The 19,735-nt window shown below is 45.0% G+C and overlaps 29 non-coding genes and 2 pseudogenes across 29 annotated transcripts; 1 reads left to right on the top strand and 30 right to left on the bottom strand.

Moving 5' to 3' along the window:
* Positions 1 to 2,392: 2,392 nt before the first annotated feature.
* trnas-gcu (transfer RNA serine (anticodon GCU)) lies at positions 2,393 to 2,474 on the bottom strand. Its single transcript has one exon. It is a non-coding gene; the product is annotated as a tRNA-Ser (tRNA).
* A 3,571-nt stretch (positions 2,475 to 6,045) lies between these two features.
* Positions 6,046 to 6,118, top strand: trnaf-gaa (transfer RNA phenylalanine (anticodon GAA)). The gene has a single exon. It is a non-coding gene; the product is annotated as a tRNA-Phe (tRNA).
* A 1,275-nt stretch (positions 6,119 to 7,393) lies between these two features.
* On the bottom strand, positions 7,394 to 7,512 carry LOC147263380 (5S ribosomal RNA). The gene has a single exon (XR_015114818.1). It is a non-coding gene; the product is annotated as a 5S ribosomal RNA (ribosomal RNA).
* Positions 7,513 to 7,822: 310 nt separating this feature from the next.
* Positions 7,823 to 7,941, bottom strand: LOC147263379 (5S ribosomal RNA; annotated as a pseudogene).
* Positions 7,942 to 8,250: 309 nt separating this feature from the next.
* Positions 8,251 to 8,369, bottom strand: LOC147263378 (5S ribosomal RNA). Its single transcript, XR_015112801.1, has one exon. It is a non-coding gene; the product is annotated as a 5S ribosomal RNA (ribosomal RNA).
* A 309-nt stretch (positions 8,370 to 8,678) lies between these two features.
* Positions 8,679 to 8,797, bottom strand: LOC147263377 (5S ribosomal RNA). Its single transcript, XR_015113706.1, has one exon. It is a non-coding gene; the product is annotated as a 5S ribosomal RNA (ribosomal RNA).
* A 309-nt stretch (positions 8,798 to 9,106) lies between these two features.
* LOC147263376 (5S ribosomal RNA) lies at positions 9,107 to 9,225 on the bottom strand. The gene has a single exon (XR_015113705.1). It is a non-coding gene; the product is annotated as a 5S ribosomal RNA (ribosomal RNA).
* A 310-nt stretch (positions 9,226 to 9,535) lies between these two features.
* Positions 9,536 to 9,654, bottom strand: LOC147263375 (5S ribosomal RNA). Its single transcript, XR_015112887.1, has one exon. It is a non-coding gene; the product is annotated as a 5S ribosomal RNA (ribosomal RNA).
* A 309-nt stretch (positions 9,655 to 9,963) lies between these two features.
* LOC147263374 (5S ribosomal RNA) lies at positions 9,964 to 10,082 on the bottom strand. The gene has a single exon (XR_015113704.1). It is a non-coding gene; the product is annotated as a 5S ribosomal RNA (ribosomal RNA).
* A 310-nt stretch (positions 10,083 to 10,392) lies between these two features.
* LOC147263373 (5S ribosomal RNA) lies at positions 10,393 to 10,511 on the bottom strand. The gene has a single exon (XR_015113329.1). It is a non-coding gene; the product is annotated as a 5S ribosomal RNA (ribosomal RNA).
* A 309-nt stretch (positions 10,512 to 10,820) lies between these two features.
* Positions 10,821 to 10,939, bottom strand: LOC147263372 (5S ribosomal RNA). Its single transcript, XR_015113423.1, has one exon. It is a non-coding gene; the product is annotated as a 5S ribosomal RNA (ribosomal RNA).
* A 309-nt stretch (positions 10,940 to 11,248) lies between these two features.
* LOC147263371 (5S ribosomal RNA) lies at positions 11,249 to 11,367 on the bottom strand. Its single transcript, XR_015114822.1, has one exon. It is a non-coding gene; the product is annotated as a 5S ribosomal RNA (ribosomal RNA).
* Positions 11,368 to 11,677: 310 nt separating this feature from the next.
* On the bottom strand, positions 11,678 to 11,796 carry LOC147263370 (5S ribosomal RNA). Its single transcript, XR_015114331.1, has one exon. It is a non-coding gene; the product is annotated as a 5S ribosomal RNA (ribosomal RNA).
* Positions 11,797 to 12,105: 309 nt separating this feature from the next.
* LOC147263369 (5S ribosomal RNA) lies at positions 12,106 to 12,224 on the bottom strand. Its single transcript, XR_015113546.1, has one exon. It is a non-coding gene; the product is annotated as a 5S ribosomal RNA (ribosomal RNA).
* Positions 12,225 to 12,533: 309 nt separating this feature from the next.
* LOC147263368 (5S ribosomal RNA) lies at positions 12,534 to 12,652 on the bottom strand (annotated as a pseudogene).
* A 309-nt stretch (positions 12,653 to 12,961) lies between these two features.
* On the bottom strand, positions 12,962 to 13,080 carry LOC147263367 (5S ribosomal RNA). Its single transcript, XR_015115620.1, has one exon. It is a non-coding gene; the product is annotated as a 5S ribosomal RNA (ribosomal RNA).
* Positions 13,081 to 13,389: 309 nt separating this feature from the next.
* On the bottom strand, positions 13,390 to 13,508 carry LOC147263366 (5S ribosomal RNA). Its single transcript, XR_015113703.1, has one exon. It is a non-coding gene; the product is annotated as a 5S ribosomal RNA (ribosomal RNA).
* A 310-nt stretch (positions 13,509 to 13,818) lies between these two features.
* Positions 13,819 to 13,937, bottom strand: LOC147263365 (5S ribosomal RNA). The gene has a single exon (XR_015113150.1). It is a non-coding gene; the product is annotated as a 5S ribosomal RNA (ribosomal RNA).
* Positions 13,938 to 14,246: 309 nt separating this feature from the next.
* LOC147263364 (5S ribosomal RNA) lies at positions 14,247 to 14,365 on the bottom strand. Its single transcript, XR_015114967.1, has one exon. It is a non-coding gene; the product is annotated as a 5S ribosomal RNA (ribosomal RNA).
* Positions 14,366 to 14,674: 309 nt separating this feature from the next.
* Positions 14,675 to 14,793, bottom strand: LOC147263363 (5S ribosomal RNA). Its single transcript, XR_015113702.1, has one exon. It is a non-coding gene; the product is annotated as a 5S ribosomal RNA (ribosomal RNA).
* Positions 14,794 to 15,104: 311 nt separating this feature from the next.
* LOC147263362 (5S ribosomal RNA) lies at positions 15,105 to 15,223 on the bottom strand. Its single transcript, XR_015113701.1, has one exon. It is a non-coding gene; the product is annotated as a 5S ribosomal RNA (ribosomal RNA).
* Positions 15,224 to 15,533: 310 nt separating this feature from the next.
* LOC147263361 (5S ribosomal RNA) lies at positions 15,534 to 15,652 on the bottom strand. Its single transcript, XR_015112886.1, has one exon. It is a non-coding gene; the product is annotated as a 5S ribosomal RNA (ribosomal RNA).
* A 309-nt stretch (positions 15,653 to 15,961) lies between these two features.
* On the bottom strand, positions 15,962 to 16,080 carry LOC147263360 (5S ribosomal RNA). The gene has a single exon (XR_015115619.1). It is a non-coding gene; the product is annotated as a 5S ribosomal RNA (ribosomal RNA).
* Positions 16,081 to 16,389: 309 nt separating this feature from the next.
* On the bottom strand, positions 16,390 to 16,508 carry LOC147263359 (5S ribosomal RNA). Its single transcript, XR_015115158.1, has one exon. It is a non-coding gene; the product is annotated as a 5S ribosomal RNA (ribosomal RNA).
* A 309-nt stretch (positions 16,509 to 16,817) lies between these two features.
* On the bottom strand, positions 16,818 to 16,936 carry LOC147263358 (5S ribosomal RNA). Its single transcript, XR_015114855.1, has one exon. It is a non-coding gene; the product is annotated as a 5S ribosomal RNA (ribosomal RNA).
* Positions 16,937 to 17,245: 309 nt separating this feature from the next.
* LOC147263357 (5S ribosomal RNA) lies at positions 17,246 to 17,364 on the bottom strand. Its single transcript, XR_015113700.1, has one exon. It is a non-coding gene; the product is annotated as a 5S ribosomal RNA (ribosomal RNA).
* A 310-nt stretch (positions 17,365 to 17,674) lies between these two features.
* On the bottom strand, positions 17,675 to 17,793 carry LOC147263356 (5S ribosomal RNA). The gene has a single exon (XR_015115310.1). It is a non-coding gene; the product is annotated as a 5S ribosomal RNA (ribosomal RNA).
* A 309-nt stretch (positions 17,794 to 18,102) lies between these two features.
* On the bottom strand, positions 18,103 to 18,221 carry LOC147263355 (5S ribosomal RNA). The gene has a single exon (XR_015113698.1). It is a non-coding gene; the product is annotated as a 5S ribosomal RNA (ribosomal RNA).
* A 310-nt stretch (positions 18,222 to 18,531) lies between these two features.
* LOC147263354 (5S ribosomal RNA) lies at positions 18,532 to 18,650 on the bottom strand. Its single transcript, XR_015112885.1, has one exon. It is a non-coding gene; the product is annotated as a 5S ribosomal RNA (ribosomal RNA).
* A 309-nt stretch (positions 18,651 to 18,959) lies between these two features.
* Positions 18,960 to 19,078, bottom strand: LOC147263353 (5S ribosomal RNA). Its single transcript, XR_015115618.1, has one exon. It is a non-coding gene; the product is annotated as a 5S ribosomal RNA (ribosomal RNA).
* Positions 19,079 to 19,387: 309 nt separating this feature from the next.
* Positions 19,388 to 19,506, bottom strand: LOC147263352 (5S ribosomal RNA). The gene has a single exon (XR_015113697.1). It is a non-coding gene; the product is annotated as a 5S ribosomal RNA (ribosomal RNA).
* Positions 19,507 to 19,735: the final 229 nt, after the last annotated feature.

Below are 19,735 nucleotides of genomic sequence, written 5' to 3'. Positions count from 1 at the left end.
GATTTCAGTTAAAAAAATGATCAAATGAACCTCAAGAAAATCATAGAAATAAACAAAAGGTTGTTGTGTTTCCTGACCATTACTGAGGGGTGTTAGAACACATCTCTGACATGGATTGGTTTGATTTATTCTTCATTTTAATATTATTAACTATTGTAACATCCATGGTGTTATGGGTCAGTTTCGACCCTCATATATTTACCTCAAGAAAAAGGCAAAAAAGTCTCTTTTTTTTCAGCAATAGAACTTTAATACAAACACAAAATAAAAAGCAGAAATGGAGTGACTGCAGGAACAGGAGCTCCATGGAGCTCAAAGGAGTGATCACTCTCAACTTTGAGCAGTCCTGTTCAGAGTTTTCCAACAGGGCTTTGAGAGACCAAGAGTTCCCCAGAGCTGCAAGGAGGAACAAGAAGGAGACTTGGAAAAAGAAGGGAGGGAAACCTGCTGATGTGTTATGAACTTAAGTCACATAAAGTTCTCCATTTATTGAGTTTGTATTTTAAAACTTAATTGTGCAGTTCAGTGTTGAACAATAAAGAATGTGTTTATTGGTGATAAAGCATTTCAAGCTTTAAGTAGGAGGAATTGCTTTCTTGATCACCCCTTGACTAAAAACACCTACAAAATAAAACACACCACTGCTGTGGGCACCCACCTCATGGGAGTCAGGCCCCTGGTGGTCATGGCCCCCAGGAGCCGTGGTGGGCGTCCCTGATTTTCATTTCTGAAAGGTGGCAACCTGACAGCAAACAAACCCATCCTCTGAACTTGGAGTCTCAGTTGAGGCTGCATCTGAAACCAAAGACTTTGTATGAATAACTGTCAACCCACATTCTTTGTCTGGACTAAAAGTTAATTAGTTAACAGTTGGCTAAGCTACCTGTGGTCAACTACTGATTTAAAAAAGGTCCAGAGGCCCACAACAAAATATTCAAATCATCCAGTCATGTGACTGAAGTCATCCAGTCACGTGACTAAAGCCATCCAGTCACGTGACTGAAGCCATCCAGTCATGTGACTGAAGTCATCCAGTCATGTCAGTGATGTCACTTGGCAGGACTGTCATTGCCGTCACATTCTAGAAAAGAACCCAGACTCCACATGTGGCTCCCATGATAACTGATGGACCTCTGGTTGGAGGCTGGACGATGATGTTCTGACTTGAAGGAAAACTCCTTGTCCAAATTCCATTGTGTTCAAATTTAAAGTCCCACAATAAGAAGTAGCTGAATCTGACAGGTGAAGGTTTGGAACTACAAGATGGTTGATGTTTTCTTGACTTGATGCTCTGACTGTCAGGGTAGATGACAGCTTCTTTCTGCTGCTGCATCTGAGTGGCTATGATTGGAGGTTTTACCTCCCAAGTTTGTCTGGTTCCAGGGGAAATTTGAAAATTCCAGTCCCCAACCTTGGCTGTTCTGAAACTCTTCTCCTGAATCACTCCTGAGCTGCAGAAAGAAAAAATACCAGTGCCCAACCAGATCAACTTCATGGCTGCTAACAGCCTCAGACACTTGATTTCCATCAATCTGGAGCCAAGAAGGCCCTCACCTGTGGTTCTCCTCCAGGAGGGTCCAGGTTCTGCCATTGTGGCTCCTTGTGCCACTGCCAGAGAGTCTCAGCTGCACACTGCAACATTTCAACAGGAGATTTACATTCCTTCAAATGTCCTGACATCTTCTTCCAATGGTTCTGTTCTATCTTTATATTTTAAAATCAATCACACAATGAAAGCTGCCACAGCTGGTTTAAGAGAGAGAACACACTAAGAGATTTGAAACCAGTAAAATATGCTTTTCTGTGTGCAAACTAGTGAGGGGCATGGAAGGATATTTTACCACCAATACAGAACCCAAACTTTAGTCATGTGATGAGATGGCGACTGTGAAGAGTGATTATGAAGTTAATGGACAAAATGTGAATTGAAAGAAAATACATTAAAAAATACTAAATAAACAAATAAATAAAAGAAGGAGCACAAATGACATTTTTCTGCACAAATTTACTGGTATTAGACTGCATTTTTGGTTCATGAGTAGATGAAAGAGTATCACATATATATGATATACATGTGATACATGCACGTGGCTTTGGACGAAAGCTGAAAGAAATTGTAGAATTATTTAAATGTACCAAGTGGACTATTTCAGGTTTCTTGAAGATGCTTCAGCTCTCATCCAAGAGGCGTCTTCAGTTTTCTTCACTGATGGGAGGATTTATAGCTCTGTGGGGGCGGGACCTTCTACAGAGGTGATTGACACATGTGAGCTCTGGGTGTCTGAGTTGTTTTGGTCAGGTTGTGAAAGGGAAGTTGACTCAACTGGTATCTGTGTCAGTTAAAAGCCTCACAGTAATTCCATAATGTTGGAGTAGAAACCAGAGTCGCTCACGACGAGGATGGGATTCGAACCCATGCGTGCAGAGCACAATGGATTAGCAGTCCATCGCCTTAACCACTCGGCCACCTCGTCTGCTGACAGCAACCCTGAGCTTTTAAACACCTGAACTCTTTGGAGCCTATTTGTCAGAAATGGACCCAGCAGGAGCCACTGAACACAACTCTGACATAATCAGGCTTCTTCCCAGCAGCATCGTGCTACAGAAGGCAGAATACAGACCATCGATACATCATCAGAGTGAACACCAGCTGATGTTTACAAGTTTAATTCACCTTTTACTACAAAATGACATCCAAGCTCAGATTCTCTTGTCCTGATTGAGCAAGTAAATGTTTAAGAAGATGAGAGTACCAGACTTTTTCATCCAAGGAAACAAGCATCCTATCACTGTCCTATGCAGAGTTTCTTTAAAAAAAAAAAGTGAGACAACCTCAAGATTTTCTTTTTCCTCTTGTTGGATTTTGCCACAGAGAATCAGAGACAATCAAAAGCTTGTTGGACTTTAACGTTGGAGGACTGAACAAGTCATGACATCATCAGTTTTACCTTCACAGGTGCTTCATTTACTTTACTTTCAATTTTACAGAGGTAGAACCTGAAATCAAAGCTGTCCATCAAAAGAAGTGAAAGCTTCCCAGGCTGTGATGTTCTTGTCTACAAACTGTCTTGTATGGAGCTTCAATCTTTAATAAAAAGAATAAAAAGAAGATAACACTTGTTGTGATTTGGCGCTTTAAAAATAAAACTTACGACTTACATGGAAACTGTCTGGGGGGGGGGTGGAGCCTCCATCAGGTATGTGTTTGATGTCTGAATTCTTTCTCTGATGTCTGAATTCTGTCTTTGATCTCTGGGTTCTGAGCATTGATCTCCTGCTTCAGTCTTTGATCTCTGACTGATCCTAAACTAATCAAAGGATCACATCAGCATATTGGTCCAGTCTACAGATGGTGATTTTACCTATTTGAAGCCTTATTTTGTGTTTGATGGACATTTTTAAAATCATTAATGACTTTTTGACTGAACATCCTGGACACTGTGGTGCCTGATGAGGAGACAACTTGGGTACAAAGTTGAAGAGGAGGGTTTTTGGAGAGGGGATATTTTTGCAGTGTTCCAAGTCAATAATAACTGTGGCAAATATCATCATTTTTCAAAATGTCCTCACGAAGATGGTTTGAAATTCTGTCTCTCCCTCATCCTCAGCTGCTGCAGCACTTTAAAGAAAACCTTTGACTCGTGGATCTAAAAAGATCAGATGTTGTCTCCTCCAGAACATCAACACTTTAACGTTGTTGGCAGGACTCCAACCTGAGCAGGGAGACCCCAATGGATTTCTAGTCCATCGCCTTCACCACTCGGCAACAACAACCACATTCACACACACATTTGTAAAAGATTCACATTGACACAACTCTTTAAAATTGTGTCACAAGCCCATTTGTGTGAGGTCCTATTTTCTCTTTTTCCGCATTCCTTTGTTTCCAGGTCTCTAATAAGTGCAGAATTACAAAGACAAGCAAGCTGGATCCATCCTGGGAAGGTGATAGGAGCCATTGACCACTGGCCAGAGACCCTGGCACAGACTTTGGGGGGTGGTGAGAAAGAGCATTTCGACAATTATATTATACATTTATAGAATTCTACAATCCTACAATTTCATTGAGCAGACGCTTTTGTCCAAAGCCACTTGCATATTTTTTCGGTGAGTTTGGCTCCTGAGCTCAAGACAGTTGTGACTCATAAAGGACAGCTTCAAATGCAGCTGTGAAGCCTCATTGTCAGCTGGGAGGAACGACAGGTGTCTCCCTCTAGTGGCTCCTCACAGCAACACGAGCCTCATTTCATTCACATGCATCCACCACCTCACGACCAAAGGCCAGTTGGGCCTCCACAGACAGGTGAGTTTCAAGTGTTGGACAAAGGTCTTTAAGATGTTCTTATTAATTCTATAACATCTGAGATTAAAATCTATGGAATTACAACTAACAAGCAGTCAAACACCTGATCAGATGCTCCTTCATGAGGCTGAGAAGAATCAATCTAAACTGGGATGAAGAAAATTAATTGAGAAGAGAAACCTACTGATTGGATGACATGGACCCACCTGATCCATGTCAGCCTTGTTGGAGCAGAAAGAGGTGGATCAGAGGAATCAGTGGATCAAGACTCAGGTGTCAGATGATGAATCTCTTTATTCACAATGGAGTCAGAGAAATCTTCCAACGTGAACGTGACAGACCATTTTATACCAAAGACAGGCTGTGTGTGTGTGTGTGTGTGTGTGTGTGTGTGTGTGTGTGTGCGTGTGTCCCTACTGACTGGAAACTGAATAATAACCAGACTAATTTTTGTTATTGACCAAGTCTGGGTGACTCACTAAATTCATAACTGAAGTGATTATTTAATTAATAAACAAGACATTTGTCCAAAAGTCATGATCAAATTCATGTAAAATCTGAGCAACGAGGGTTTGAAAATGTTCAAATGAGCCAAAACAATGTCCTGGGATCCAACCAGGGACCTTTAGATCCACACCAATCTTCCCTGACCTCATAGAAACTGGAACATTTCAACAAATAAATTCAAATTCAACTAAGCAGCAACTCTAGAACAGTCAGAGTACTTGCTAATTCCCCTGTTAGCTCCAGATCAGACAATGCAGGCTCACCTTCACACTTGGTTGTACGACCGTCACCAGTTGAAGCTTCTCTGGTTCAACAAACTCTGGGGACTCAAGACACAAATCAGCACCGGTGCAGGTCCAGATCCAGATGTTAGCTGATGGGGACAATGGCTTAAGGGAGCTCCAGGTAGCTGGTTTGAACTGGTCCCTCATCTCTGTGAGTAGAAACCATCTGAGGTGGAGGGTGAAGATCTGCTTTGACCTCCTGATCTCCCAGTAAAGCCAGTATAGATGTTGAGCTTGGAGGAGTTGATGGCCTCCTTCATCTTCTTGTTGGAGATGTTTGCTAAACTCAGCACCACCACAGATCAGAGGAAAGTCCACTTGTCAGCTGGACACTGGAGTTTCTAGTGACCTGCAGGACCTTAGTTGTGGTGGCAGCAGGCCTGTTCTAAGAGCTTTGCTCACATTCATGATCAGGCTTCATAATGGTTCTGGACCACTGTGTGATAGGAGCTGATCCTGGAGCAGCAGAAGACAAATATAGAGAAGAAAAGACAAAAGACAGAGAGAAATGAGGGAGAGAATGACAAAAAGATGGGAACAAGATGAGGGTGAAAGACAAGCAGAGAGAAAGACAGGGGGACAGGGGGATGGAAGACAGACACACAACCAACAACAGCAACAGCAGCAATAATAGTTTTGATATTGTCCTGTTATTGATGTTTTCATGTGAAAGTGGCATATTTAAGATAAAAGACACTGTTAGAACAGAAAGATCCATAAAACCCACCAACCAGAGGTGTGTCTGGTACAGATGTGGAATTATTGGCTCACACAATGTTGAGGCAACTGGGAAGAAGACAAACAAAAGAGGCTTGTTTGATTCAGACATTCATCAAAAATGGTCCTGTCGAACTGTTCAATGTGTCATGACTTCAGAAGCTCAAATCCTCTCTAAGTTCTAGTGAGAGTGGAAGAGATTATAAAATGAGAGAAGCAGGGCCCTCCCTCAGAGCTGAAATAGCTCAGTTGGGAGAGCGTTAGACTGAAGATCTAAAGGTCCCTGGTCCGATCCCAGGTTTCAGCAGAGGAACAGCATTGACTTTACTTTCCAGTGGAGGAACTGCAGACATGAAGGAAACGAACATCTTGTCCTGTGCATTCTTATGACATTCAAGACATTTTTGGAGCCTCTTGTTGGATTTTGCCACAGAGAATCAGAACCAATCAAAAGCATGGTGGACTTGAACATGGAGGATTGAACAAGTCAAGAAAGCAGCAGTTTGACCTTCACAGGTGTTTCTTTTCCTGTCTAAATGCTGAAGGAAGAGCCTGAGTAGCTCAGACGGTAGAGCATCAGACTTTTAATCTGAGGGTCCAGGGTTAAAGTCCCTGTTCAGGTGCTATGCTGGTGTTCCAGTGTTTAACAACATGGTACTGGATGAAGTTCATTGTTGAACAAACTGTTATCATCAGAAGTAGAAGTGTTCTCGTCTTGCCACTGTGAGACTGTAGCTGCAGGTCAAATGTGAGATAAAAGTGACTAATAATAATTTCATGTGGCATGCAATTAACGAAAGACCACAAATGACACTGGTCAAGTTAATTTTATTTATATTGCACCAAATCACAACAAAACTTATCTCATGACACTTTACAGGTAGAGCAGGTCCAGTACCAAACTGCTTCAATGAATCTACACCCAACAATTCTCCATCAGCAAGCACATCCTGCAAAAGCGGCGACAAAAACCTTCCTTTTAACAGGCAGGAACATCGAGCAGATCCAGGCTCAATGGGGACGGCCTTCTGCTTTGACCGATTGGGGGGAAAGAGAATAGGAACAAAACAGATAATGGAGGAAGACGGATATGTAGAAGGAAAGAGAGGGACAGAGATAAAGAGAGAGAGAGACTGATGGAAAGACGGTGATGTGAGTAGGTGGAGCTACGGGTGGCAGCTTGAGCCTCTTCAGCTCTGCAGCCTCCTCCAGCAGCACCCAGATCTGGAATGAGAGGAGCCAAAAAGGCTCCAGAAAAGGAGACAAGTTAGTAATACCTATGAGTATAATTAATGTATGACACATATAGGAGGAGAGAGAGGAGTAGAGAGAAGCCCAGTACACTGCATCTGCCATCTTTCTACTTCAAATTAAATAGGTGTCCTGTCAATAAAAGAAAAGAAAGTTGATGTCATCGAGAGAAAAGTACTGCATCTGCCATCTGTCTACTTCAAATTAACCACTGCATGAAATTCCATTCCAAAGCTGCAGAGGGCGCTACAAGAAAAGGTGTGTGAGGGAAGCTCGCTCATGCTGGTCCCCAAAGACTCAAAGCGGCCCTTTCCTCACAATGAAACAAAAAAGCTTACAGCACCTGGTATTCCCAGGCGGTCTTCCATCCAAGTACTAACCAGGCCCGACCCTACTAAGCTTCCGAGATCAGACGAGATCGGGCGTGTTCAGAGTGGTATGGCCGTAAGCCCTTGACTCTCAGACACATGGGCTCTATATCCATTTCACTCACTTTACAACCTCAAAAAAAATGTGATGTGCAACAGCCTCACGGTCTTTTTACACACCAAATAGTTGTCCTGTCAATACAAAGAAAAGAATGTTGATGTCATCTAGAGAAAAGTACTGCATCTGCAATCTGTCTACTTAAAATTACACACTGCATGACATTCCATTCGAAAGCTGTGGAGGGCGCTTCAAGAAAAGGTGTGTGAGGGAAGCTCGCTCATGCTGGTCCCCAAACACTCAAAGCTGCCCTTTCCTCACAATGAAACAAAAAAGCTTACAGCACCTGGTATTCCCAGGCGGTCTTCCATCCAAGTACTAACCAGGCCCGACCCTGCTTAGCTTCCGCAATCAGACGAGATCAGGCGTGTTCAGAGTGGTATGGCCGTAAGCCCTTGACTCTTACACACATGGGCTCTATATCCATTTCACTCACTTTACAACCTCAGAAAAAAAGTGAAGCGCAACAGCCTCAGGGTCTTTTCACACGCCAAATAGGTGTCCTGTCAATAAAAGAAAAGAATGTTGATGTCATCTAGATAAAAGTACTGCATCTGCCATCTGTCTACTTCAAATTAACCACTGCATGACATTCCATTCCAAAGCTGTGGAGGGCGCTTCAAGAAAAGGTGTGTGAGGGAAGCTCGCTCATGCTGGTCCCCAAACACTCAAGGCTGCCCTTTCCTCACAATTAAACAAAAAAGCTTACAGCACCTGGTATTCCCAGGCGGTCTCCCATCCAAGTACTAACCAGGACCAACCCTGCTTAGCTTCCGAGATCAGACGAGATCGGGCGTGTTCAGAGTGGTATGGCCGTAAGCTCTTGACTCTCACACACATGGGCTCTATATCCATTTCACACACTTTACAACCTCAGAAAAAAAGTGATGCGCAACAGCCTCAGGGTCTTTTCACACGCCAAATCGGTGTCCTGTCAATAAAACAAAAGAATGTTGATGTCATCGAGAGAAAAGTACTGCATCTGCCATCTGTCTTCTTCAAATTAACCACTGCATGAAATTCCATTCCAAAGCTGCAGAGGGCCCTTCAAGAAAAGGTGTGTAAGGGAAGCTCGCTCATGCTGGTCCCCAAAGTCTCAAAACGTGCCTTTCCTCACAATGAAACAAAAAAGCTTACAGCACCTGGTATTCCCAGGCGGTCTTCCATCCAAGTACTAACCAGGCCCGACCCTGCTAAGCTTCCGAGATCAGACGAGATCGGGCGTGTTCAGAGTGGTATGGCCGTAAGCTCTTGACTCTCACACACATGGGCTCTATATCCATTTCACACACTTTACAACCTCAGAAAAAAAGTGATGCGCAACAGCCTCAGGGTCTTTTCACACGCCAAATCGGTGTCCTGTCAATAAAACAAAAGAATGTTGATGTCATCGAGAGAAAAGTACTGCATCTGCCATCTGTCTTCTTCAAATTAACCACTGCATGAAATTCCATTCCAAAGCTGCAGAGGGCCCTTCAAGAAAAGGTGTGTAAGGGAAGCTCGCTCATGCTGGTCCCCAAAGTCTCAAAACGTGCCTTTCCTCACAATGAAACAAAAAAGCTTACAGCACCTGGTATTCCCAGGCGGTCTTCCATCCAAGTACTAACCAGGCCCGACCCTGCTAAGCTTCCGAGATCAGACGAGATCGGGCGTGTTCAGAGTGGTATGGCCGTAAGCCCTTGACTCTCACACACATGGGCTCTATATCCATTTCACTCACTTTACAACCTCAAAAAAAATGTGATGTGCAACAGCCTCACGGCCTTTTTACACACCAAATAGTTGTCCTGTCAATACAAAGAAAAGAATGTTGATGTCATCTAGAGAAAAGTACTGCATCTGCAATCTGTCTACTTCAAATTACACACTGCATGATATTCCATTCGAAAGCTGTGGAGGGCGCTTCAAGAAAAGGTGTGTGAGGGAAGTTCGCTCATGCTGGTCCCCAAACACTCAAAGCTGCCCTTTCCTCACAATGAAACAAAAAAGCTTACAGCACCTGGTATTCCCAGGCGGTCTGCCATCCAAGTACTAACCAGGCCCGACCCTGCTTAGCTTCCGAGATCAGACGAGATCGGGCGTGTTCAGAGTGGTATGGCCGTAAGCCCTTGACTCTTACACACATGGGCTCTATATCCATTTCACTCACTTTGCAACCTCAGAAAAAAAGTGAAGCGCAAAAGCCTCAGGGTCTTTTCACACGCCAAATAGGTGTCCTGTCAATAAAACAAAAGAATGTTGATGTCATCGAGAGAAAAGTACTGCATCTGCCATCTGTCTTCTTCAAATTAACCACTGCATGAAATTCCATTCCAAAGCTGCAGAGGGCCCTTCAAGAAAAGGTGTGTGAGGGAAGCTCGCTCATGCTGGTCCCCAAAGATTCAAAGCAGCCCTTTCCTCACAATGAAACAAAAAAGCTTACAGCACCTGGTATTCCCAGGCGGTCTTCCATCCAAGTACTAACCAGGCCCGACCCTGCTAAGCTTCCGAGATCAGACGAGATCGGGCGTGTTCAGAGTGGTATGGCCGTAAGCCCTTGACTCTCACACACATGGGCTCTATATCCATTTCACTCACTTTACAACCTCAAAAAAAATGTGATGTGCAACAGCCTCACGGCCTTTTTACACACCAAATAGTTGTCCTGTCAATACAAAGAAAAGAATGTTGATGTCATCTAGAGAAAAGTACTGCATCTGCAATCTGTCTACTTCAAATTAAACACTGCATGACATTCCATTCGAAAGCTGTGGAGGGCGCTTCAAGAAAAGGTGTGTGAGGGAAGTTCGCTCATGCTGGTCCCCAAACACTCAAAGCTGCCCTTTCCTCACAATGAAACAAAAAAGCTTACAGCACCTGGTATTCCCAGGCGGTCTCCCATCCAAGTACTAACCAGGCCCGACCCTGCTTAGCTTCCGAGATCAGACGAGATCGGGCGTGTTCAGAGTGGTATGGCCGTAAGCCCTTGACTCTTACACACATGGGCTCTATATCCATTTCACTCACTTTGCAACCTCAGAAAAAAAGTGAAGCGCAAAAGCCTCAGGGTCTTTTCACACGCCAAATAGGTGTCCTGTCAATAAAAGAAAAAAATGTTGATGTCATCTAGAGAAAAGTACTGCATCTGCCATCTGTCTACTTCAAATTACACACTGCATGACATACCATTCGAAAGCTGTGGAGGGCACTTCAAGAAAAGGTGTGTGAGGGAAGCTCGCTCATGCTGGTCCCCAAAGACTCAAAGCTGCCCTTTCCTCACAAAGAAATAAAAAAGCTTACAGCACCTGGTATTCCCAGGCGGTCTTCCATCCAAGTACTAACCAGGCCCGACCCTGCTTAGCTTCCGAGATCAGACGAGATCGGGCGTGTTCAGAGTAGTATGGCCATAAGCCTTTGACTCTGACACACATGGGCTCTATATCCATTTCACACAATTTACAACCTCAGAAAAAAAGTGATGCGCAACAGCCTCAGGGTCTTTTCACACGCCAAATCGGTGTCATGTCAATAAAAGAAAAGAATGTTGATGTCATCGAGAGAAAAGTACTGCATCTGCCATCTGTCTTCTTCAAATTAACCACTGCATGAAATTCCATTCCAAAGCTGCAGAGGGCGCTTCAAGAAAAGGTGTGTGAGGGAAGCTCGCTCATGCTGGTCCCCAAAGACTCAAAGCGGCCCTTTCCTCACAATGAAACAAAAAAGCTTACAGCCCCTGGTATTCCCAGGCGGTCTTCCATCCAAGTACTAACCAGGCCCGACCCTGCTAAGCTTCCGAGATCAGACGAGATCGGGCGTGTTCAGAGTGGTATGGCCGTAAGCCCTTGACTCTCACACACATGGGCTCTATATCCATTTCACTCACTTTACAACCTCAAAAAAAATGTGATGTGCAACAGCCTCACGGTCTTTTTACACACCAAATAGTTGTCCTGTCAATACAAAGAAAAAAATGTTGATGTCATCTAGAGAAAAGTACTGCATCTGCAATCTGTCTACTTCAAATTACACACTGCATGACATTCCATTCGAAAGCTGTGGAGGGCACTTCAAGAAAAGGTGTGTGAGGGAAGCTCGCTCATGCTGGTCCCCAAAGACTCAAAGCTGCCCTTTCCTCACAAAGAAATAAAAAAGCTTACAGCACCTGGTATTCCCAGGCGGTCTTCCATCCAAGTACTAACCAGGCCCGACCCTGCTTGGCTTCCGAGATCAGACGAGATCGGGCGTGTTCAGAGTAGTATGGCCATAAGCCTTTGACTCTGACACACATGGGCTCTATATCCATTTCACACAATTTACAACCTCAGAAAAAAAGTGATGCGCAACAGCCTCAGGGTCTTTTCACACGCCAAATCGGTGTCCTGTCAATAAAAGAAAAGAATGTTGATGTCATCTAGAGAAAAGTACTGCATCTGCCATCTGTCTACTTCAAATTAACCACTGCATGACATTCCATTCCAAAGCTGTGGAGGGCGCTTCAAGAAAAGGTGTGTGAGGGAAGCTCGCTCATGCTGGTCCCCAAACACTCAAAGCTGCCCTTTCCTCACAATGAAACAAAAAAGCTTACAGCACCTGGTATTCCCAGGCGGTCTTCCATCCAAGAACTAACCAGGCCCGACCCTGCTTAGCTTCCGAGATCAGACGAGATCGGGCGTGTTCAGAGTGGTATGGCCGTAAGCCCTTGACTCTGACACACATGGGCTCTATATCCATTTCACATAATTTACAACCTCAGAAAAAAAGTGATGCGCAACAGCCTCAGGGTCTTTTCACACGCCAAATCGGTGTCCTGTCAATAAAACAAAAGAATGTTGATGTCATCGAGAGAAAAGTACTGCATCTGCCATCTGTCTTCTTCAAATTAACCACTGCATGAAATTCCATTCCAAAGCTGCAGAGGGCCCTTCAAGAAAAGGTGTGTGAGGGAAGCTCGCTCATGCTGGTCCCCAAAGTCTCAAAGCGGCCCTTTCCTCACAATGAAACAAAAAAGCTTACAGCACCTGGTATTCCCAGGCGATCTTCCATCCAAGTACTAACCAGGCCCGACCCTGCTAAGCTTCTGAGATCAGACGAGATCGGGCGTGTTCAGAGTGGTATGGCCGTAAGCCCTTGACTATTACACACATGGGCTCTATATCCATTTCACTCACTTTACAACCTCAGAAAAAAAGTGAAGCGCAACAGCCTCAGGGTCTTTTCACACGCCAAATAGGTGTCCTGTCAATAAAAGAAAAGAATGTTGATGTCATCTCGAGAAAAGTACTGCATCTGCCATCTGTCTACTTCAAATTAACCACTGCATGACATTCCATTCCAAAGCAGTGGAGGGCGCTTCAAGAAAAGGTGTGTGAGGGAAGCTCGCTCATGCTGGTCCCCAAAGATTCAAAGCTGCCCTTTCCTCACAAAGAAATAAAAAAGCTTACAGCACCTGGTATTCCCAGGCGGTCTTCCATCCAAGTACTAACCAGGCCCGACCCTGCTTAGCTTCCGAGATCAGACGAGATCGGGCGTGTTCAGAGTGGTATGGCCGTAAGCCCTTGACTCTGCCACACATGGGCTCTATATCCATTTCACACAATTTACAACCTCAGAAAAAAAGTGATGCGCAACAGCCTCAGGGTCTTTTAACACGCCAAATACGTGTCCTGTCAATAAAAGAAAAGAATGTTGATGTCATCGAGAGAAAAGTACTGCATCTGCCATCTGTCTTCTTCAAATTAAGCACTGCATGAAATTCCATTCCAAAGCTGCAGAGGGCGCTTCAAGAAAAGGTGTGTGAGGGAAGCTCGCTCATGCTGGTCCCCAAAGACTCAAAGCGGCCCTTTCCTCACAATGAAACAAAAAAGCTTACAGCACCTGGTATTCCCAGGCGGTCTTCCATCCAAGTACTAACCAGGCCCGACCCTGCTAAGCTTCCGAGATCAGACGAGATCGGGCGTGTTCAGAGTGGTATGGCCGTAAGCCCTTGACTCTCACACACATGGGCTCTATATCCATTTCACTCACTTTACAACCTCAAAAAAAATGTGATGTGCAACAGCCTCACGGTCTTTTTACACACCAAATAGTTGTCCTGTCAATACAAAGAAAAAAATGTTGATGTCATCTAGAGAAAAGTACTGCATCTGCAATCTGTCTACTTCAAATTACACACTGCATGACATTCCATTCGAAAGCTGTGGAGGCCACTTCAAGAAAAGGTGTGTGAGGGAAGCTCGCTCATGCTGGTCCCCAAAGACTCAAAGCTGCCCTTTCCTCACAAAGAAATAAAAAAGCTTACAGCACCTGGTATTCCCAGGCGGTCTTCCATCCAAGTACTAACCAGGCCCGACCCTGCTTAGCTTCCGAGATCAGAAGGGATCGGGCGTGTTCAGAGTAGTATGGCCGTAAGCCTTTGACTCTGACACACATGGGCTCTATATCCATTTCACACAATTTACAACCTCAGAAAAAAAGTGATGCGCAACAGCCTCAGGGTCTTTTCACACGCCAAATCGGTGTCCTGTCAATAAAAGAAAAGAATGTTGATGTCATCTAGAGAAAAGTACTGCATCTGCCATCTGTCTACTTCAAATTAACCACTGCATGACATTCCATTCCAAAGCTGTGGAGGGCGCTTCAAGAAAAGGTGTGTGAGGGAAGCTCGCTCATGCTGGTCCCCAAACACTCAAAGCTGCCCTTTCCTCACAATGAAACAAAAAAGCTTACAGCACCTGGTATTCCCAGGCGGTCTCCCATCCAAGTACTAACCAGGCCCAACCCTGCTTAGCTTCCGAGATCAGACGAGATCGGGCGTGTTCAGAGTGGTATGGCCGTAAGCTCTTGACTCTCACACACATGGGCTCTATATCCATTTCACACACTTTACAACCTCAGAAAAAAAGTGATGCGCAACAGCCTCAGGGTCTTTTCACACGCCAAATCGGTGTCCTGTCAATAAAACAAAAGAATGTTGATGTCATCGAGAGAAAAGTACTGCATCTGCCATCTGTCTTCTTCAAATTAACCACTGCATGAAATTCCATTCCAAAGCTGCAGAGGGCCCTTCAAGAAAAGGTGTGTGAGGGAAGCTCGCTCATGCTGGTCCCCAAAGTCTCAAAGCGGCCCTTTCCTCACAATGAAACAAAAAAGCTTACAGCACCTGGTATTCCCAGGCGGTCTTCCATCCAAGTACTAACCAGGCCCGACCCTGCTAAGCTTCCGAGATCAGACGAGATCGGGCGTGTTCAGAGTGGTATGGCCGTAAGCCCTTGACTCTCACACACATGGGCTCTATATCCATTTCACTCACTTTACAACCTCAAAAAAAAATGTGATGTGCAACAGCCTCACGGCCTTTTTACACACCAAATAGTTGTCCTGTCAATACAAAGAAAAGAATGTTGATGTCATCTAGAGAAAAGTACTGCATCTGCAATCTGTCTACTTCAAATTACACACTGCATGACATTCCATTCGAAAGCTGTGGAGGGCGCTTCAAGAAAAGGTGTGTGAGGGAAGTTCGCTCATGCTGGTCCCCAAAGACTCAAAGCGGCCCTTTCCTCACAATGAAACAAAAAAGCTTACAGCACCTGGTATTCCCAGGCGGTCTTCCATCCAAGTACTAACCAGGCCCGACCCTGCTAAGCTTCCGAGATCAGACGAGATCGGGCGTGTTCAGAGTGGTATGGCCGTAAGCCCTTGACTCTCACACACATGGGCTCTATATCCATTTCACTCACTTTACAACCTCAAAAAAAATGTGATGTGCCACAGCCTCACGGCCTTTTTACACACCAAATAGTTGTCCTGTCAATACAAAGAAAAGAATGTTGATGTCATCTAGAGAAAAGTACTGCATCTGCAATCTGTCTACTTCAAATTACACACTGCATGACATTCCATTCGAAAGCTGTGGAGGGCGCTTCAAGAAAAGGTGTGTGAGGGAAGTTCGCTCATGCTGGTCCCCAAACACTCAAAGCTGCCCTTTCCTCACAATGAAACAAAAAAGCTTACAGCACCTGGTATTCCCAGGCGGTCTGCCATCCAAGTACTAACCAGGCCCGACCCTGCTTAGCTTCCGAGATCAGACGAGATCGGGCGTGTTCAGAGTGGTATGGCCGTAAGCCCTTGACTCTTACACACATGGGCTCTATATCCATTTCACTCACTTTGCAACCTCAGAAAAAAAGTGAAGCGCAAAAGCCTCAGGGTCTTTTCACACGCCAAATAGGTGTCCTGTCAATAAAAGAAAAGAATGTTGATGTCATCTAGAGAAAAGTACTGCATCTGCCATCTGTCTACTTCAAATTAACCACTGCATGACATTCCATTCCAAAGCTGTGGAGGGCGCTTCAAGAAAAGGTGTGTGAGGGAAGCTCGCTCATGCTGGTCCCCAAACACTCAAAGCTGCCCTTTCCTCACAATGAAACAAAAAAGCTTACAGCACCTGGTATTCCCAGGCGGTCTTCCATCCAAGTACTAACCAGGCCCGACCCTGCTTAGCTTCCGAGATCAGACGAGATCGGGCGTGTTCAGAGTGGTATGGCCGTAAGCCCTTGACTCTGACACACATGGGCTCTATATCCATTTCACATAATTTACAACCTCAGAAAAAAAGTGATGCGCAACAGCCTCAGGGTCTTTTCACACGCAAAATCGGTGTCCTGTCAATAAAACAAAAGAATGTTGATGTCATCGAGAGAAAAGTACTGCATCTGCCATCTGTCTTCTTCAAATTAACCACTGCATGAAATTCCATTCCAAAGCTGCAGAGAGCCCTTCAAGAAAAGGTGTGTGAGGGAAGCTCGCTCATGCTGGTCCCCAAAGTCTCAAAGCGGCCCTTTCCTCACAATGAAACAAAAAAGCTTACAGCACCTGGTATTCCCAGGCGGTCTTCCATCCAAGTACTAACCAGGCCCGACCCTGCTAAGCTTCTGAGATCAGACGAGATCGGGCGTGTTCAGAGTGGTATGGCCGTAAGCCCTTGACTATTACACACATGGGCTCTATATCCATTTCACTCACTTTACAACCTCAGAAAAAAAGTGAAGCGCAACAGCCTCAGGGTCTTTTCACACGCCAAATAGGTGTCCTGTCAATAAAAGAAAAGAATGTTGATGTCATCTCGAGAAAAGTACTGCATCTGCCATCTGTCTACTTCAAATTAACCACTGCATGACATTCCATTCCAAAGCAGTGGAGGGCGCTTCAAGAAAAGGTGTGTGAGGGAAGCTCGCTCATGCTGGTCCCCAAAGATTCAAAGCTGCCCTTTCCTCACAATGAAACAAAAAAGCTTACAGCACCTGGTATTCCCAGGCGGTCTCCCATCCAAGTACTAACCAGGCCCAACCCTGCTTAGCTTCCGAGATCAGACGAGATCGGGCGTGTTCAGAGTGGTATGGCCGTAAGCTCTTGACTCTCACACACATGGGCTCTATATCCATTTCACACACTTTACAACCTCAGAAAAAAAGTGATGCGCAACAGCCTCAGGGTCTTTTCACACGCCAAATCGGTGTCCTGTCAATAAAACAAAAGAATGTTGATGTCATCGAGAGAAAAGTACTGCATCTGCCATCTGTCTTCTTCAAATTAACCACTGCATGAAATTCCATTCCAAAGCTGCAGAGGGCCCTTCAAGAAAAGGTGTGTGAGGGAAGCTCGCTCATGCTGGTCCCCAAAGTCTCAAAGCGGCCCTTTCCTCACAATGAAACAAAAAAGCTTACAGCACCTGGTATTCCCAGGCGGTCTTCCATCCAAGTACTAACCAGGCCCGACCCTGCTAAGCTTCCGAGATCAGACGAGATCGGGCGTGTTCAGAGTGGTATGGCCGTAAGCCCTTGACTCTCACACACATGGGCTCTATATCCATTTCACTCACTTTACAACCTCAAAAAAAATGTGATGTGCAACAGCCTCACGGCCTTTTTACACACCAAATAGTTGTCCTGTCAATACAAAGAAAAGAATGTTGATGTCATCTAGAGAAAAGTACTGCATCTGCAATCTGTCTACTTCAAATTACACACTGCATAACATTCCATTCGAAAGCTGTGGAGGGCGCTTCAAGAAAAGGTGTGTGAGGGAAGTTCGCTCATGCTGGTCCCCAAAGACTCAAAGCGGCCCTTTCCTCACAATGAAACAAAAAAGCTTACAGCACCTGGTATTCCCAGGCGGTCTCCCATTCAAGTACTAACCAGGCCCAACCCTGCTTAGCTTCCGAGATCAGACGAGATCGGGCGTGTTCAGAGTGGTATGGCCGTAAGCCCTTGACTCTTACACACATGGGCTCTATATCCATTTCACACAATTTACAACCTCAGAAAAAAAGTGATGCGCAACAGCCTCAGGGTCTTTTAACACGCCAAATACGTGTCCTGTCAATAAAAGAAAAGAATGTTGATGTCATCGAGAGAAAAGTACTGCATCTGCCATCTGTCTTCTTCAAATTAACCACTGCATGAAATTCCATTCCAAAGCTGCAGAGGGCCCTTCAAGAAAAGGTGTGTGAGGGAAGCTCGCTCATGCTGGTCCCCAAAGTCTCAAAGCGGCCCTTTCCTCACAATGAAACAAAAAAGCTTACAGCACCTGGTATTCCCAGGCGGTCTTCCATCCAAGTACTAACCAGGCCCGACCCTGCTAAGCTTCCGAGATCAGACGAGATCGGGCGTGTTCAGAGTGGTATGGCCGTAAGCCCTTGACTCTCACACACATGGGCTCTATATCCATTTCACTCACTTTACAACCTCAAAAAAAATGTGATGTGCAACAGCCTCACGGTCTTTTTACACACCAAATAGTTGTCCTGTCAATACAAAGAAAAAAATGTTGATGTCATCTAGAGAAAAGTACTGCATCTGCAATCTGTCTACTTCAAATTACACACTGCATGACATTCCATTCGAAAGCTGTGGAGGGCGCTTCAAGAAAAGGTGTGTGAGGGAAGTTCGCTCATGCTGGTCCCCAAACACTCAAAGCTGCCCTTTCCTCACAATGAAACAAAAAAGCTTACAGCACCTGGTATTCCCAGGCGGTCTGCCATCCAAGTACTAACCAGGCCCGACCCTGCTTAGCTTCCGAGATCAGACGAGATCGGGCGTGTTCAGAGTGGTATGGCCGTAAGCCCTTGACTCTTACACACATGGGCTCTATATCCATTTCACTCACTTTGCAACCTCAGAAAAAAAGTGAAGCGCAAAAGCCTCAGGGTCTTTTCACACGCCAAATAGGTGTCCTGTCAATAAAAGAAAAGAATGTTGATGTCATCTAGAGAAAAGTACTGCATCTGCCATCTGTCTACTTCAAATTAACCACTGCATGACATTCCATTCCAAAGCTGTGGAGGGCGCTTCAAGAAAAGGTGTGTGAGGGAAGCTCGCTCATGCTGGTCCCCAAACACTCAAAGCTGCCCTTTCCTCACAATGAAACAAAAAAGCTTACAGCACCTGGTATTCCCAGGCGGTCTTCCATCCAAGTACTAACCAGGCCCGACCCTGCTTAGCTTCCGAGATCAGACGAGATCGGGCGTGTTCAGAGTGGTATGGCCGTAAGCCCTTGACTCTGACACACATGGGCTCTATATCCATTTCACATAATTTACAACCTCAGAAAAAAAGTGATGCGCAAAAGCCTCAGGGTCTTTTAACACGCCAAATAGGTGTCCTGTCAATAAAAGAAAAGAATGTTGATGTCATCGAGAGAAAAGTACTGCATCTGCCATCTGTCTTCTTCAAATTAACCACTGCATGAAATTCCATTCCAAAGCTGCAGAGGGCGCTTCAAGAAAAGGTGTGTGAGGGAAGCTCGCTCATGCTGGTCCCCAAAGACTCAAAGCGGCCCTTTCCTCACAATGAAACAAAAAAGCTTACAGCACCTGGTATTCCCAGGCGGTCTTCCATCCAAGTACTAACCAGGCCCGACCCTGCTAAGCTTCCGAGATCAGACGAGATCGGGCGTGTTCAGAGTGGTATGGCCGTAAGCCCTTGACTCTCACACACATGGGCTCTATATCCATTTCACTCACTTTACAACCTCAAAAAAAATGTGATGTGCAACAGCCTCACGGTCTTTTTACACACCAAATAGTTGTCCTGTCAATACAAAGAAAAAAATGTTGATGTCATCTAGAGAAAAGTACTGCATCTGCAATCTGTCTACTTCAAATTACACACTGCATGACATTCCATTCGAAAGCTGTGGAGGGCACTTC

The sequence above is a fragment of the Aulostomus chinensis genome, chromosome 4 (assembly GCF_037954235.1).
Source record: "Aulostomus chinensis isolate RoL2024-O1b breed Wild chromosome 4, RoL_Achi_v1.0, whole genome shotgun sequence".
Classification (NCBI taxonomy): Eukaryota; Metazoa; Chordata; class Actinopteri; order Syngnathiformes; family Aulostomidae; genus Aulostomus; species Aulostomus chinensis.
The sequence above is the reverse complement of the archived record's forward strand: the minus strand, read 5'-3'. Positions and strand labels throughout refer to the sequence as shown.